Source organism: Felis catus, chromosome A1 (assembly GCF_018350175.1).
Source record: "Felis catus isolate Fca126 chromosome A1, F.catus_Fca126_mat1.0, whole genome shotgun sequence".
In the NCBI taxonomy this organism is placed as follows: Eukaryota; Metazoa; Chordata; class Mammalia; order Carnivora; family Felidae; genus Felis; species Felis catus.
The window spans coordinates 183085198-183101836 of record NC_058368.1 but is presented as its reverse complement, the minus strand read 5'-3'; the positions used below and the strand labels follow the sequence as shown (position 1 = coordinate 183101836).

Sequence of the window (16639 nt, the reverse complement as noted above, 5' to 3'; positions counted from 1 at the left end):
GACTTGAAGACAATTCATTCTACCAGCAAAAGAGAGGAATATTTACTAAGGATTAAATTTATAATTTATTAAGAATTTATAGTATTCTTAAATTTGTATGTGCCTAGTAAATGAACTTCAGAATATATAAAAAACTGAAATTGACAGAACCAAAGCACAAATTCATACTCAGCTTTGAATACTTAATACCGTTCTAAAATGAATAAATCAAGATGACAGAAAATCAGTAAAGTTATATTTAAACCGCTAACTTGATAGATTATCAAACAACTTGAGCTAATTGACATAGATTAATCTAACCAATATAAAAATTGCATATTCTGTCCAAATGCATTTTATATTTTCCACAAAACAGACTGTATTATATGCCATACAGCATATTTCAATAAATTTTAAAATATTTACCTAGAGTATGTCTTTTGATCAAAATAGAATTACATGAAAAATCAATATCAGAACAATATTTGAAAAAAATCCTCAAAATTTTGAAATTAAATTAACATTTTTAAATTCCTAATGTCCCTAAGTCACCTTTGGGTCAAGGAATAAGGCAAAAATAAAATTAGATAAAAACATGAATGGAAAAAAATTATATTTCAAAATCTGGGGAATTCAACAAAAGCTGTGCTTAGAGAAAATGTGTTCCTTGAAGTGATTATATTAGAAAAAATGAAAGTATGAAATTTACGATCATCTTAAGAAGCCAGAAACATGGAAATAAATTAAATGCAATATAAGTAGAAAGAAAAATAATAGTTAAGAATACAGCCATATAAAATGTAGAAACAGTGCAGAAATGAAGAAAATTTAAAATTTGCATTTTAAAAATATTAAAATTTTGATCTGCCTCAGTGCTGATCACAAAAAAAGGAGAAAACAAGTAGAGTCAACAAAAGCATATCATTAAATATCCTAGTGTTACTAAAGGGAATAAGGGAATTTATAAGCAACTTTATTATTTTGATTACCTGAATAATTTTTTAAATGTTTATTTAATTTGAAAATGGGAGGGGCAGAGAGAGAGGGAGAGAGAGAATCCCAAGCAGGCTCTGTGCCACATGGGGCATAATCCCATGAAATGTGAGATCATGACCTGACTCAAAATCAAGAGTTGGATGCTTAACCAACTGAGCCACCCAGGCACCCCTGATTACATGAATAATTAAACTGAACTATATATATTATCAAAACTGACACTGAAAGGAATAAAAAATGTGAATAGCCTTGTATCTATTGAAGAATTTAGATTTGTATTTAAAATTAAGAATTTTCTCACAGAGACAAGGCCAGACCCAGAGGTATGTAAGAAACACATAATACCAATACTACATTTTTTTTTTTCCAGAAATAGAGAAAAGAGGAAATACTTTGCATCTCACCCGGATCATGATGTTGAAATCAGTCAAGAACATTACAAAAAATTAAAAAAAAACACAGTATCTTTTATGAATATTCATGTGAAAATCCCTAAAATATTAGCAACTTGAATCAGTACCAAGTACTAGAAAAGGTACACTGCATCCACTTTGGAAAACAGTTTATTTATTATTAATTTAAATATATTCTTATCAGTTAATCCAGCCACCTAGGTATTTATTTAGTCAGAAGAAATGAAAACTTATTGACATGAATTACAATGAATACTTGTACATGAACATTAATAGCAAATGTCTGCATAGTAGCCCAAAACTGAGGGGAAAATGCACACAGTAGAATAGAAAATGCATCAATATGTGGATGATCTTACAAAGATATTTTTAAGTGAAAGAAGACATATGTACTTCTTACTTATATGAACTGTATCATTATACTTTTATTAAGTCCATACTATCTACAGTATGAGAAGTCAACATGGCAGTTATCTTGGAGGAGGCAATTAGTAAAGGGGCGTGAGAACACTTCTGGAGTTCCAATGATATTGTTTCTTGTTTTGGTGCTAGTCAGAGAACTTTCCTTATTTTGCAAAAATCCATTGTGCTACAAACTTATACTTTCTGCTTTTTAAAAAAATTTTTGTTTTTTAAAAATTGCACTAAAAATCATTGGATTTCAGAAAGGGTCATGAAAGCTTGAGGTAAAATTGAGATTTAGTTTGGCTTTTGGAATTTTATTAGAATTATGTTATACCAAATATTTTTATTCTAATGGTCATAATGTTGTACTCTTCATCTAATATAAAGATTGGATAGTAGAAGGCATACAATATATTGGATTCATTGTTTCAATAATGAAATTCTAAGGGAGTGAATTCAGAGCATATCATATGGAACAAAATTGAATTGTGCACCATTCAAGTTTGAGTGATCCTAACATTTTTCTCATTGTCTGTGTATGATTAGCAAGAAAGATGTGGAGGTAGCATCTTCTATAAATACTTATTTGTTATTCATTTATGTTTTTTATACTTCCTTTGAAGTGTCCTCATGTTTGTCCTTAATTTTGCTCCAAAAGTGCCTTAGCTGTATATTTAAATACAGGTTGAGTGCAAGATGATTGACTAAAGTCAGTAAAATTGGTGAAAATATATCAAAAAGAATGAATTTATTTTTCAAGGAATTTCTCCCTTATACATATGTTTTAATGTTTAAAAAAATGTTTATTTATTTTGAGAGAAAGAGAGAGTGCAAGCAGGGGTGGGGCGAGGGAGAGAGAGAAATCCCAAGCAGTGTCTACACTGTCAGCATAGAGGTTGATGTGGGGCTTGATCTCACAAACCGTGAGATCGTGACTGAGCTGAAATCAAGAGCTGGACACTTACCTGACTGAGCCACCCAGGCACCCCATCCCTTGTACACATTTTTGCCAGTCACCTGCCACTCTCCTGCTTTGAAGAGTACACTATATGTACTGTGTACAAACTAGTGTTTGTTTTCAAACTGTTACTCATCATTTGTATGAACTTTTTTTTATTGCTAATTGATATATTTTTCTACCTGTAAATATTGTGTATCTTGGGTTAGTTTGGACTGCATCATAATTTTTTCTCATTACGATTAAAGGGACATATGTTTTCACATGATGACTTTCATGTAGCAAGAGAGTTTTTAGGAATAAACTGAAGTGACTAAGCAAGATATGGCATGCATGATCTTCCAAGAACACCAGTAATTTTAAATACAAACAGAGAAATTGCTGCCTATGTTTTCTTTCAGGAATTTTATGGTTTCAGGTCTTATATTTAAATCTGCAATCTATTTTGAGGTTATTTTTGTGTGTGATATAGCAAAGTGGCCCAATTTCATTCTTTTGCATGTGGTTGTCCAGTTTTTCTCAGCACCATTTATTGAAAAGACTGTCTTTTCCCCATTCTATACCCTTGCTTCCTTTGACATAGATAAATTGACCATATATGTATATCAGTTTATGTTTGGGTAATCTATCCTGTTTTGTTGATCAGTGTGTCTGTTTTTGTGCCAGTACCATAAGGTTTTGATTACTATAGCTTTGTAGTGTATCTTGAAGTCTGGGAATGTGATACCTCCAGCTATATTCTTCTTGCTAAAGATTTCTGGGGCTCTTTGGAATCTTTTGTGGTTCCATACAAAGTTTAGATGATTTGTTCTAGTTCTGTGAAAAATGGTATTCATATTTTGTTAATATTATTTTGTACTGAGTCTGTAGATTCCTTTGGATAGTGTGAACATTTTAATGATATTAATTCTTCTGATCCACAGCATGATCTTTCCACTTGTTTGTGTCATCTTGAATTTCTTTCATAAATGTCCTATAGTTTTTTTTTTTTTTTATTTTTTTTTTCAACGTTTATTTATTTTTGGGACAGAGAGAGACAGAGCATGAACGGGGGAGGGGCAGAGAGAGAGGGAGACACAGAATCGGAAGCAGGCTCCAGGCTCTGAGCCATCAGCCCAGAGCCCGACGCAGGGCTCGAACTCACGGACAGCGAGATCGTGACCTGGCTGAAGTCGGACGCTTAACCGACTGTGCCACCCAGGCGCCCCATAAATGTCCTATAGTTTTGAGAGTATAGGTCTTTCGTCTCCTTGGTTATTTTTGTTTTCCTAGGTATTTTCTTCTTTTTGGCACAATTATAAATGTGGTTTCTTTCTTGATTTCTCTTTCTGCTTCTTTATTATTAGTTTATATAAATATAATTCTGTATATTTATTTTGTGTCTGAAATTTCAATGAATTCATTTATCAGCTTTAATAGCTTTTTGGTGCAATCTTTAAGGCTTTATATATATGTACATATATATGTACATATATACATATATATACATACATATATATATACACATACACACTATTGTGTCATCTGCAGATTGTGACAGTTCTCCCTTATCCATTTGGATGCCTTTGATTTCTTTGTCTTGTTTGATTGCTGTAGCTGGCACTTTCAGTACTACATTGAATAAAAGTGGTGAGAATCGAAATTTCTGTCCTGTTTCTGATCTTAGGGGAAAAGTTTTCAGTTTTTCTCTAATGAGTATGATGTTAGTGGTGGGTTCTTCATAGATAGACTTTATTATGTGGATGTATATTCCCTCTAAACCTACTTTGTTAAGAGTTTTTAAACATGAGCAAATGTTGTATTTTGTCAAATGCTTTTTCTGCATCTTTTGAGATGAGCATCTACTATTTTTAGTTTTGTGTTAACACACTAGTTATATTCTGTGACACATTTTGCCCCATGTAGTTTCAATAAAATTATAAAGTGATAGGCAGTTATCAAACAGTCATGTTTGAAGTTTTATTCTAAAGGTGTGTCTAAGAGATTTTGGCTAACCACACAAATGTAAAATAAAATTTGTACATCAGCTATAGTAAATTTTGGTAGAAATAAGAAAGTTTAATGTGGAAACTGAATCATGACACATGTCAATCTGATAGGACAGGGGAAGGTTAGCAGGAAAGAAAAAACTGAATATTTCTACTAATTCAAGTGTTAACTTCTAGATTTGCCGATGGCACATTGTTGATCAGAATCTTTAATGGCACTTGAAATATCACTTTTTTAATATATTACTAAAATGTTCATTGAATTGACAGCCAGAGAGAGAAACAAGGATAATTTACATAGAGGTAAAATTTATTCTTAAAATAAGTCACAAAACAACTTTGACGTATTTACTGAAATTCTTGACAGTACTAATTTAATGTTAGCACTTTATCAAAAACTTAACAAAGAATGATGTAGGTATATGTGAATAATAATACACAAATGTCCATATAAATCACATCACTAACATAATGAAAATTGGCCATATTGTTGGGTTAATGAGAATATACATTTTTGTTAATAAGTGAACATGTGTATGCTTTTAAAATTTAGAATTGTCTAAAAGTTTTGAGGCAGGACTGAGTTTTTTTCTCTTAGTTCTTATTTTAAAGATTAAAATTTCCCCTAAATAAACTAAACTAACATCATTATATCTCCTGGATCTGTAAGGGATTAAGTCTCCTTTGCCTCTTAATTTTTAAAAAAATGATTTAAACTTGACTTTGGTATAAAAATACAATTGTTAGAAGGAGATGCTGCAGAAAGTTCTTTGAACAAGATTAATGCAATTCTATATTTATTATTCTTGCCTTAAGCATAAAATCCAGAACTCTGAGATGACATGTACTATCTCAGAACACACTTTTTAATACATCTATTTTGAGTTATCTCAAAGTTTTCGAAGCATGAGTATTAAAGTAGGAATCTGATTCAAACTGGAAGTCTCAGAAGTAAGTATCCAAACCATTTTCTTAGAAGGCAAAGGTCAGAAGTGGTAGAGATGCACTTGGATTCAGCTCAGGATATCCCTTGAGCTTTTAAAGTAAATATTATTTAATTAAGAAAGTATTGGGCTCGACATCCCAATATCATGGTAAAGTGCACTCTAGTTTGCAATTCCATTCCTCTTTTGAAACTTGCTTGGTGTAATTATTTTGCTTATTATCTCTTTTCTTGAGGGTAGTCAGATTTTTTATTGTCTTGTCTGGTATATTATGATATGTTTTTGGTTACAAGTGACAGATACTTCCATCAGACTAGGTTGTATTGAAAGAAAAAGACAAAAAGCAGAATTTACCAGAATATAGACCGTCAAATCAAATGTGAGGAAGTATATAGTTCTTCCTTCAAAAAGGAATGAACGAAGAACTGGAATGGCGGAAAAGTATCTTGCCTCCCCAGTGCTATAAGCACTTCTGCGTCTACTTTCCTGTGGACGTGTGCTCACTTCACTTTTACACATTGGCTTTCTCTGTGTTGGTTCTCTAGTTTTAGGGAAGCAGAGACTCTTGTCACTACACAGAACCTCTTCATTCCAACTCTGAATGTAGACAGAATATGATCCAGTTTAGGTGAAGTGGCCACTGTTAATCCAGTGGATTGTGGCCAAGGCTGATAAGGAAATGTACACTATTCATTCAACAGAAGTTTTAGGATAAGCTTGAAGCAGGAGACATAGGGGCAGTGGATGTGGGTAATAAGGGAGAACCCAGGGGTATGTCTAATAAGTAGTTTTAGGTAAAAGAGACATAGATTCAACAGGTACGCAGAAATAGAGCCTACATTTACAGTGACAGTGTTCAGTTGTCTGCAGAGGTTCATTTGAATAGTTCCTTGTGTACAAAATTTGCACTTGTGATGAAAAGTTACCCACATATGCAAACCTCATTCACATCAATAATCTTAAAGATTTTCAATTATATGAATTTTATTATAAAATTATAATTTGCTTCTATAGAATTTGAGAGTACTAAATCCTGTAAACATAAATCCCCTAAGATCCTTTTAATCATTAACATATAAATGATATATATATAAAGTAAATTTAAATATTTCTGAAATAATTAAGAAAAGATAGGCACATGGTCATTGGCAACAAAATATAATTGAAAGAATAAGCAAATGATGGAAATAATAAACTATTATATAGAGTAGGCTAGTTTGTTTGCATTTGTCTTTTATGGATGCTTTAAAGAATTCTTTTCAAGTTGAATCCAGAGGTGATGACATGGATCTCTTATGCTTTACTTGAGTGAATTTTTTCTTGTTTCCTTACTAGAAGGAGAAGACCAAAAATCTAACCTGTGTTTGTTCAGATCCCTCTTCACCTTCTGAGACAAGCCAAATACTGCCAGGTTCTCAGAAAGAGGCAAAATGTTGCCAAATGAGAATGTCTGCAAGATCTTGCTTTCTTATTTCAGCTGCTGGCCTTGAGGAAACAGCTCCAGTGGAAACTTTCTCATTCTAAAGAAGCTGGTCAAAAGTGCACCCAGCCCTCAGTGATAACAAAGGTATGATAATAGTCTTTGGATGATTGGGAATTCATTGCAGATTATATCATTTTTCCCAGCTACTCAATTTAAATTTTGAATCAAGAAACAAAATGGTAAGTGTTGTTTCTTTTTGCCTTTTAACATTAAGTGGCCAGAACCACACATGCACGTTGATGGTTTCACCTTAAAATGTCATCAAAAAGCAAAAGGCTTCTGGCTCAGTAGTTGTTCAATGATGAGAGAGTCTTCTCAAAAATTAAATTCAAAGTCCTAGTGCCAGGAAAGAATGTGACTGTGTAAGGTAGTGTGTTTGTGTTTGTTTTCCCGACACCTGCAAATAATTCTGAATAACATTTTTTTATCTAATTTAAATGAAGTGCTTTATTCCTTTTTTAAATAAACGCATTTAGCACCTTAAAATATTATCTTGACCTCTAGTGACATAATTCATCAGCTCAACTGGTAAGTTAAGAACATGGAATAATTCAATGTATGATGTGTACTGCATCTTTAATATAACTATACATCAGCAAGTGAAGGAAATATGAGCAAAACTTTGGCTTCTTTGAAAAATTCAGTTCTACCATCTAGACAATGAAAATCCCCTAAATCCTCTGCTTTGAAACATGAACAATCACTTGATGTTGTAAGTAAGCAAATCTATCTTGAGCAAATTCCTGTCTTCTTGATACCAACATCTTGTAGGGAGATACAAAAGATTTGTATTATGATATGAGTACATAAAACAGGTTTGTTTTGTGACATGAGTACATCAGAAAAGGTGATCAAATGCAGGAGTGTTTAATGCATGAAAAAAGGAATTTCTAGAAAGCCCTACATGTAAATCATACAGGATCACCATTTGGAAGGTCAAATGAACTTAATGAAAACTTCGTCCAAATCCTGTACTTTTACAGAGAAGGAAATTAAAAAGTAAAGGAATGGGGCAAATGACCCACCATCATAGAACTTGCCCTTAGTCTAAAGTTTTGTTCTCTGTTTCACATTCTTCTAATAAGTCCTGCCTCGGTCAAATATGTATAAAGATCTGGGCAAAGTCAAAGTACTAGCGTTCTGTAATCATCAGGTTCTTTTAAGTGTCTTAGATCTTGTGTCTTTCTTACTTTCTTCCAAGTGTGAATTGTGATATTCTTGGGGCTCCTGGGTGGCTCAGTCGGTTAAGCGTCGGACTTCAGATCAGTCATGATCTCACAGTTGGTGAGTTCGAGCCCCGTTCGTTTCGGGCTGTGTGCTGACAGCTCAGAGCCAGGAGCCTGCTGTGAATTCTGTGTATCCCTGTCTCTCTGCCCCTTCCCCACTCACACTCTGTCTCTCTCTCTCAAAAATAAACAAACATTATAAAAAAAATTCAAAGAAGTAGTAAAACGCTTCTCTTCACGCTAAATCAAGGCTTCCAGTTAAAGTTGTTTCACTCTGATGTTATTTTCTGATATGAAGTCAGACTAACGGGATTTTGAAAAAAAAAAAATCAAGCTTGTTATTTAACTAGATACAATTTGTTTCCAAGAGGTTGTATATTACTGAGGCTTTACTTGACTTATTATTTTTCATGACCCTTGTTAATATTAAAGTAGAGCCCTGATGATCATGGATAAACAAACACAACCACTCCTGAGCTATATGAAAAGGACATTTGGTAAACAATCATCTTGACCTCATGGGGATACTTTAAACTTTTCTTTTAGTGAAGTGTTCATAGTTAACACCATTTTATCTTTCAGTGTCTACAGTACATATAACAGCTAAGTCAATAGACATTTATTTATTTCACGCAAGCTAGCATTGTAATACAATTACATTTTCTAAGACATTTTCCCTGTGTTTGTTTTGTAAATTCATTTAAATAGCCACATTATATTACTAAATCTGTGTTCATTTCTTTAAATTGAATCATTACATTGAAGCCACTAATGTAAAGGTGCGTGGCTATTTGTTTGCCAGAACTGTACATCGATTGTTTAAAAACCAAGTGTACATTAGATTAGACATTTGAATCCATTACAGAGATTTTATACCCCAATGATTTGTTTTAGAATAATCAATTAAAATTTTATTAACATCAGTGGCACTAGTTTTGATAGCTAAAAAAATATTCCTGAAATTCTTCAAACCTTCATAAAATGTATATTTAGCACCTTCTAGAAAAAAAAAAAAAAAAAAAAAAAAAACCTATCGTGAAACTACCAAGCCTTTATATGGTATCCTGTAAACCAGCCATATAGGTTGTCCCATTTTAATCGTTAATTGCCTTCAAATAAAAGCTCCTTCCAGATGTACCAAAGGAAACAGTAATCAAACCTAAGCCTCACCATCTCTAATATATGCTACTCCACTTGGATTTTTTTCCTTTGAATTCTTAATTAAAAAAGTCTTTTAATGAGAGGCAGCTTGAGTGTGAAGCTGTCAGTTCTACCCTTGTCCTTGATGCATACCAAAAAAAAAAAAAAAAAAAGGAGAGATTTCACTTTTAAAAGAAGCTCCACTTTCTTGAGACATTTGTATTCAAACAGGACTCTCTCTTTCTCCTTCTTTCTCCTGGGAGAACAGCTCTACTCTTCAAATGAAAAAGAAATAATAAAACACATCAGGAACAGCAGACCTCAGACCTAACGTTTCTCTCCTTGTCTTGGAATGTTATTTCCATATAGAAAGCTACTCTAATGGGACACTTGTAAATGGCAGGGAATTTAGCCCTTGTGGAGTCCTCTCCAGAAATTGGATTTTTGCTTAAGCAAACAGCAAACCATGCAGCGGGGGAAAAGCTATTTATTTGGCTGCCTGTTGAAGAGCCTTACAAAAATACAATTCAGTCTGTTCTGACCGTTGAGTCAATCAGCATACACTGGAAAACAAAATCCAGTTACTTGTATAAGGTATCAGACTAGCTCTTTCATGTAACAGTTAATCTCAAATACACTTTAATGATATTTTTCTTGATTACCCTTTTCTTAGATATAACAGCTTTTCCAGTTTACTTTCACATTAAAGAAGGGTAAAAGGCTTATACAAGCCGCAGACTTCTATCCAGTCTTTTGGGGGATTATTTAGAATCTTTGCTGTTCAAATACAAGCAAATTTATACTAAGGAAAGTTAATCTTCAGTTTACGACATTTAATAATGTCATTCAAAACACCTTATGACAACACGTTTACCTTCTTAAATCAGATTTAGATTCTAAAAGGTTCTTATGATTTATAGGAAAAATGTTTCATAATTTTCTCATTTGCTTCATAACTTATGTATCAGACATCCTTCTACACACACTGATGCTTTTCTTCCTTAAGCAAGTAACCCCCACCTTAAAATATATATAAATACATGTCTTCTAATGTCTCCAAAGTGCCATTCTAAAGGATAAGAGGAGATATCTCTTATTGAACAGATCTTCTTTTAGGGATAAGATCAAGGTAATTCTTACAAGGAATCAGACCCACTAATTTAAGCTTTGTGAATATTCGCTTAGACTTGCTGACATTTTCATGTGTCCTTTGCAGTAAGTAGAGTTTCTTTCACTCTATTTCTCAGAAACAGCTTTTCTACACTAAAAACAATTTCCATCTTTCTACTAACAAGTTTTATAGTTAAATACCAATGAAGAAAATGAATAATCTCCTTGCATTTTTCTTCTTCTCACCTCCCAACCTATGAAAACTTGATATTTTACTGAGACCAGCAATCTGTACCCTGAGAGAAAGTATAGAACAATGACAGCTTTTTAGTCAAATATATCCATGATTTAGGAAGGTGGAAGAGCCTGCTCTCTCCCATAATTCCAGAAATGATTCCGTCAGGCAGAGATCTTTGTTAGTGAGAAGTGTTAGAACCCAAATGATTTAGAAGTAGTGTGACTCAACATTACCTAAGCATTATTATGGAGGGGTTTGCCAGGGAGATATTTAGTCTAAACTTGTTTGATTATATTATATGCTAAACAAGTTGTATTTTTTAATTTTTTAATATTTATTTATTTATTTATTTATTTATTTATTTATTTATTTATTTTTTGAGAGGGACAGACAGAGCACAAGTAAGGGAGGGGCAGAGAGAGATGGACATATAGAATCTAAAGCAGACTCTAGGCTCTGAGCTGTCAGCACAGAGCCCAACACCGGGCTCAAACTTCTGAACCCACTTCCTCAGCCAAAGTCGGACACTTAACCAACTGAGCCACCCAGGCACCCATAAACAAGTTTTATATAGTTGATATCATTGAAGAACATTTAATAAAATAAGTTATGTAGACATTTTATAATAGTTCATAGTATTTATTCATTTAGAAAATTCATATATTTTCCATTGAAGTGGTTGTATATGTTTATAGTAAATATGTATGAACAGAAAAAGGTATGCATTGGAATATACATTTACATAATATTATGGCAAGACTCACAGTTTGAATTGAATTAGCAGGAGGAAAACATTCAGTCTACTTATTTCTTTCTGCCATAAGAAATAAATTATATCAAGCCTACGCTTTCACATAATAAGGAAAAATAAATTAAAAAAATTATCTTGTTAACTGACATTTCCAAATTCAAATATTCTGTTCCAAATTATATGGAATGCAATAAGAAGTATTATCCTTGTTTTTGAAGTTGTAATCTTATTTCTGAGATAAAATATAAAACCAACAGTTGATTTTAGAAAAATGATATGGTACAAAGCAATACATGCACATTTGTTTAGAAATTTTCATTTGGTTTTGGATTTATATTTGTTCATAGAGATATTTAAAATTACAAAACAGTATAAGGAAGAAAATTGAAATCACATATAATCCCACTTCTCTAATCATAAAAAATATGCTAATTAAAACAAAACAAAACAAATACCTCTACATGCCCCTTAGAATGGCTGAACTAAACTAAACTGAGATAAAATAAAAAAGAATAAAAAAGACAAAAAATAAATGTCAAATTTTGACGAGGATGTAAAGAAACAAGAATCCTGCTGGTGGTAGTATAAATTGGTGAAAAACACTTTGAAAACTTGTTAGCAGTATTTAGTAAAGCTGATCATAGCCATACTCTATGGTTCTACACATCCACTCCTAAAACTATGCCCAACAGAAATATATATATATATATATATATATATATATATATATATATATATACCTCCTCTGTAAGACATGAACATTGAGAATCTTCATAGCAGCACTATCAGTAATAACTAAAACTGGAAACTACCCAAATGTTCATCAACAGTAGAATTGATATAAATGTACTATAGTGCATTCACAGAATGAAATACAATAAAGCAATGAAAATGCTTTATTGAAAATTTCATACCCCAACATGGATACATTTCATTCATGAACGTGATATTTAGCCGAAGTCCCAAAGAGTAATATCACACTGTTCCATTTGTATGAAATTTGAAAACAGGTAAAACTAATTTATAGTGTTAGAGGTCATGATAGTAACTCCTTATTTTCTGATGTACGGCCTGGGAGAAGTCTAAGTTGGTTTCGGGGATTTCATAAATTCTATGCTTAGGGTAGGGGAATTTTCTTAATGTGATAATATTTACAAAAGAAAACCACATATACTCAATTAACAATATGCTTTGACATATTTATTAGCAGCCATTTAAAATGCTTAAAAATTGGAATTTTTAACATAAAATTGGGAATCATAACATGTGCATTTTTTTTGAATTTAGCACTGTAATGTATATCTATTTTTTGAGGGTAGTGACTTCTAATGGTTATATAGTGTCCAATTGTATAAATTAAAATAACTTAAAATATTTTTTCTCTTTCTGAATAGTTTGCTGTTCATTTTTAATAGCATAAATAATGGTGCAACAAATGTCCTCTGTATTGCTTATTTTCTTCAGTATGTAATCTAAATAGTGTGATAACTAAGTCAAAGAATATTATCATAATTTGAACTTTGATAAATTTATTAAATTGCTTTCAAAAAAAGTTTATGCTTTTTATGCTTCCATCAACTGTTGGGAACAAAATAACAAAGTTTAACAATCTTTGTCAAGTGGGCAAAATAATCTCATTTTTAAATTAGAATAATTTTTATATTCATACAGTTTAATTTTTTAATACATTTTTGAGTAATTGTGTTTTCTGTAATTAATTTTGATATATGATCCATTTCCATTATAGTTAAGGAACTTTTTATCTTTTTTGCTCATCTTTTTTTCTTTTCTTGTTTTAAAACCATTCTTTAACAGTTATAATAGCACTTTGTTTATTTCACATATTCTTTCTTATTGCTTAGTACCTTATCATTTTGTGTATTTTTGTCAAAAAAGAAGTTTGAAATGTATATTTAAAAATCTTACTGAATTATCTTTTAAAACTTTTTAAGTTTATTTTGACATGTGCAATAGTTTTAAAACTTACAGTAATAACCCAATTACATGTTACTTGAATTAAGGTATTTTTGATACTTAGTTGTCAAACAGTAGTAGTTTATTTAATGAAAGAATTGATTCTTTTAAAATAATGAGCTCAGAGCCTCATCATAATTTTATATAGGAGCATATATAGTTCCTAATCAAAAGTAAGAAGCTGGGTTTAAGTAGACATTATAAATAATTTTTGAAATAATATTTAAGGTTTAAAAGCACATTTTACCGATTAGTTAAGCCTATCACAAGATAATTGAATTTGCTATGTCATATTCTTCAGTTTGTCTTTACTTGTATTTGGAACGCGTGACTCAGAATTGTAAATAACAATCCATGTTTGGTCTCTGACTTTAGGCATGTCTAGATCCTAGTTTAAAACAATGCCATCAGGAATCCCCATCTTATCAACTCCCACTTTGTCTTTCCTTTATGTTGGCATGATTCTCTGGCAAGTTCTTCCCTTAGGCTACTAAGATAGCTATCAGAAGATCCAGACTTATATTCCTACAGCTGAGCAACCTCAGTGGAAAGTCTTCTTCTCAACAGTTCTAGCAAAAATCTTAGAGATGGTTTCATTCATCCATCAGTGCTATTTTCCTGAGTGTACCAATCCCTGTGCCTACAGGGAGTCAAGTTTTCTCATTGTCTGCTCTGAGTCACATACTCATATCCAGGAATCAGACGTCAAGCATCAGATAGGGGTCTAAGGGTTGAGCAAACTGGTTCCTTAATGGAAAACCATGGTGCTTTTAGGTGGAGAATTTATATATTTGGGACATTAAAAGAGAGAGAGAGAGAGAGAGAGAGAGAGAGAGAGAGAGAGAGAGAGAGACGTTCCCTACAAATATATATATTTGCATGTAATCCACATGTATATATGAGTAGTCATTTATAGGCTCTCTGACCAACCGTTTATTTCATGGCAGATTCTTCATGTTTTAGAAACTATCCTTATATAAAATGTTTTTAAAATTGCCTATCTGCCAACAATCATATATATGTATACAGTTGTTTATTAATTATATTACATATATTACATTAATTACAATATTAATATATTACAGTTGTTTATTAATACATCAAAGTGCAGGAATTACATTTACTGATTAAGTGTCATCATTAGATTGGATCTATCATTCTCACGATTTTAGACCTTCCATATTAAGATTATATACAAATGTTGCATAGTCAGTATTGGGTTAATGTCCTTATGTAACTCATCTAGAAATGTTGTCTGGTGCCAGGATAAGTTCAAATAGACTTAGAAGTGAAGTTATACATCAGGACCCTAGATAAATTTCTCCAGGTTGTTACCTATCCTTTTTTCAGGACACTTAAGATAAGGATTTAGTACCAACTGTGAATCTAATTACATCATTATCCAAGCATGCCTCTCAGTCATCTTCTGTAAGTATATCATGAACTGTGTTGTTAAATGCCTTCTTAACTCCATATATACTGTGTTTACCTTATTTTCTATAAGTCTAGTTCCTTTACCAAAAAATATAATAAACCAGTCATGGCACAAGCATTTTGGTATTGCATACTATTCTTTGCTTTTCTAAATATTCATGCATTGTGCTGTTTGACATCTTCACAGTCATTTACAAGCTCTCTGACCAACCGTTTATTTCATGTCAGATTCTTCATGTTTTAGAAACTATCCTTACATAAAATGTTTTTAAAATTGCCTATCTTCCAGCAATCACATTTATAAGTTCTTTCAAGACCCTGGAATACAATTCATCTGTCTCTGAACTCATTTAGATAGACTTAAAAATAATTTATCCACTTAATTGGGCTTCAGTTATTACTCTACATTTCCCAGTCTGAATATCATTTTCTTGACAAATATATTGAATAAAAATAGTGCAAGACTGTATTATACCATTTATACTTCATGAAGCATCAGTTCTTTGCCTGGTAGTTGTTCCTATTTTGAATATTATAAAATTGCCAATTGTTACGTTTAACATTATTCACCAGCTTAATTCATTTTGAGTTTTCGTTTTCCTATTACTGTTTTTATAATCCAGGCAACCATTTCTTTTCATTCCTGAAGGTTCTGATCCTTTTGTATCCTCTTGTGGTTTTCATTTACAATGCATTTTTTAATTTCTTCTTCATTAGGACCTATCCTAATTGCACTATCACATGTTACTTTTATAAGTCTCTCAAAACTCTTGTAGTAGCTTCTCTATTTGAAACAATGTGTTATACCTACTGTTTTTTTTTTCCTGTGATATTATGAAATCAAATTTAAATAGATTAAACTATGCCCTGGATTCCCTTACTTGAGTTTAATAACCTTAAGGTAACATGTCTATTTCATAATGTAGACAAGGGGAAAAACTTATTAGTGTAGAATTTCAAGACCTGAATTCAAATTCTTGGTGGCTTCCCTGTTAGAGCTATGTTCAAGGATATATCATTGAACTACTCTGGGTTTCACTTTTTCTCACTGGTAAGATAGGAATTAAAATTAAGTCACATGGATAATGAATAGAAAAGATCCTGTGGGGGAAAAGGGACAGTTGCTGGAAAGACAACAATTTATTATAAATGCCATCTTTATGAAATTTAAAATATCTTTTTTTTCCTGATTACCAAAGTAACACTCATGTTACAAAATAAATTTAGACATTTCAGAATGCAATACAGAAATTTTAAAACTTCCATAATCTCATTCCCAGAGATAATCATTGCTAATTACTGCTAATAGTTCCTATGTATATTTGGCTAGACTTTTGCTCTATATGTTCACTAATAAGCAGACTTTGATAAAAATGAGGCCAAGTTTAGCAATGTGCTTATTTGTTTTACTTAATACATCATGGCTATCTTTCCATATCATTTTTTGTTGTTGTTGATACGTTCATTCTTTTTAACAGGATTTTCTGCTGCTAGTGAAATAAAATAATGTAGAACAGATATCTGTCAAGTTGAAGTGTTCCAGTCTACTTGCTCCTGACCCAGGCCACTTTAGTGGAGCATCCTATATTATATTTCCACA

The 16639-nt window shown here is 32.0% G+C and overlaps 1 long non-coding RNA gene across 1 annotated transcript in view; it reads left to right on the top strand.

The window, feature by feature from the left end:
• LOC123385127 overlaps positions 1-7259 on the top strand; it is a 113897-nt gene extending 106638 nt beyond the window's left edge. Inside the window, exon 3 of the long non-coding RNA XR_006597273.1 lies at positions 7161-7259. This is a non-coding gene — a long non-coding RNA (uncharacterized LOC123385127). The remainder of the gene's footprint in view (positions 1-7160) is intronic.
• The last annotated feature ends 9380 nt before the right edge of the window (positions 7260-16639 follow it).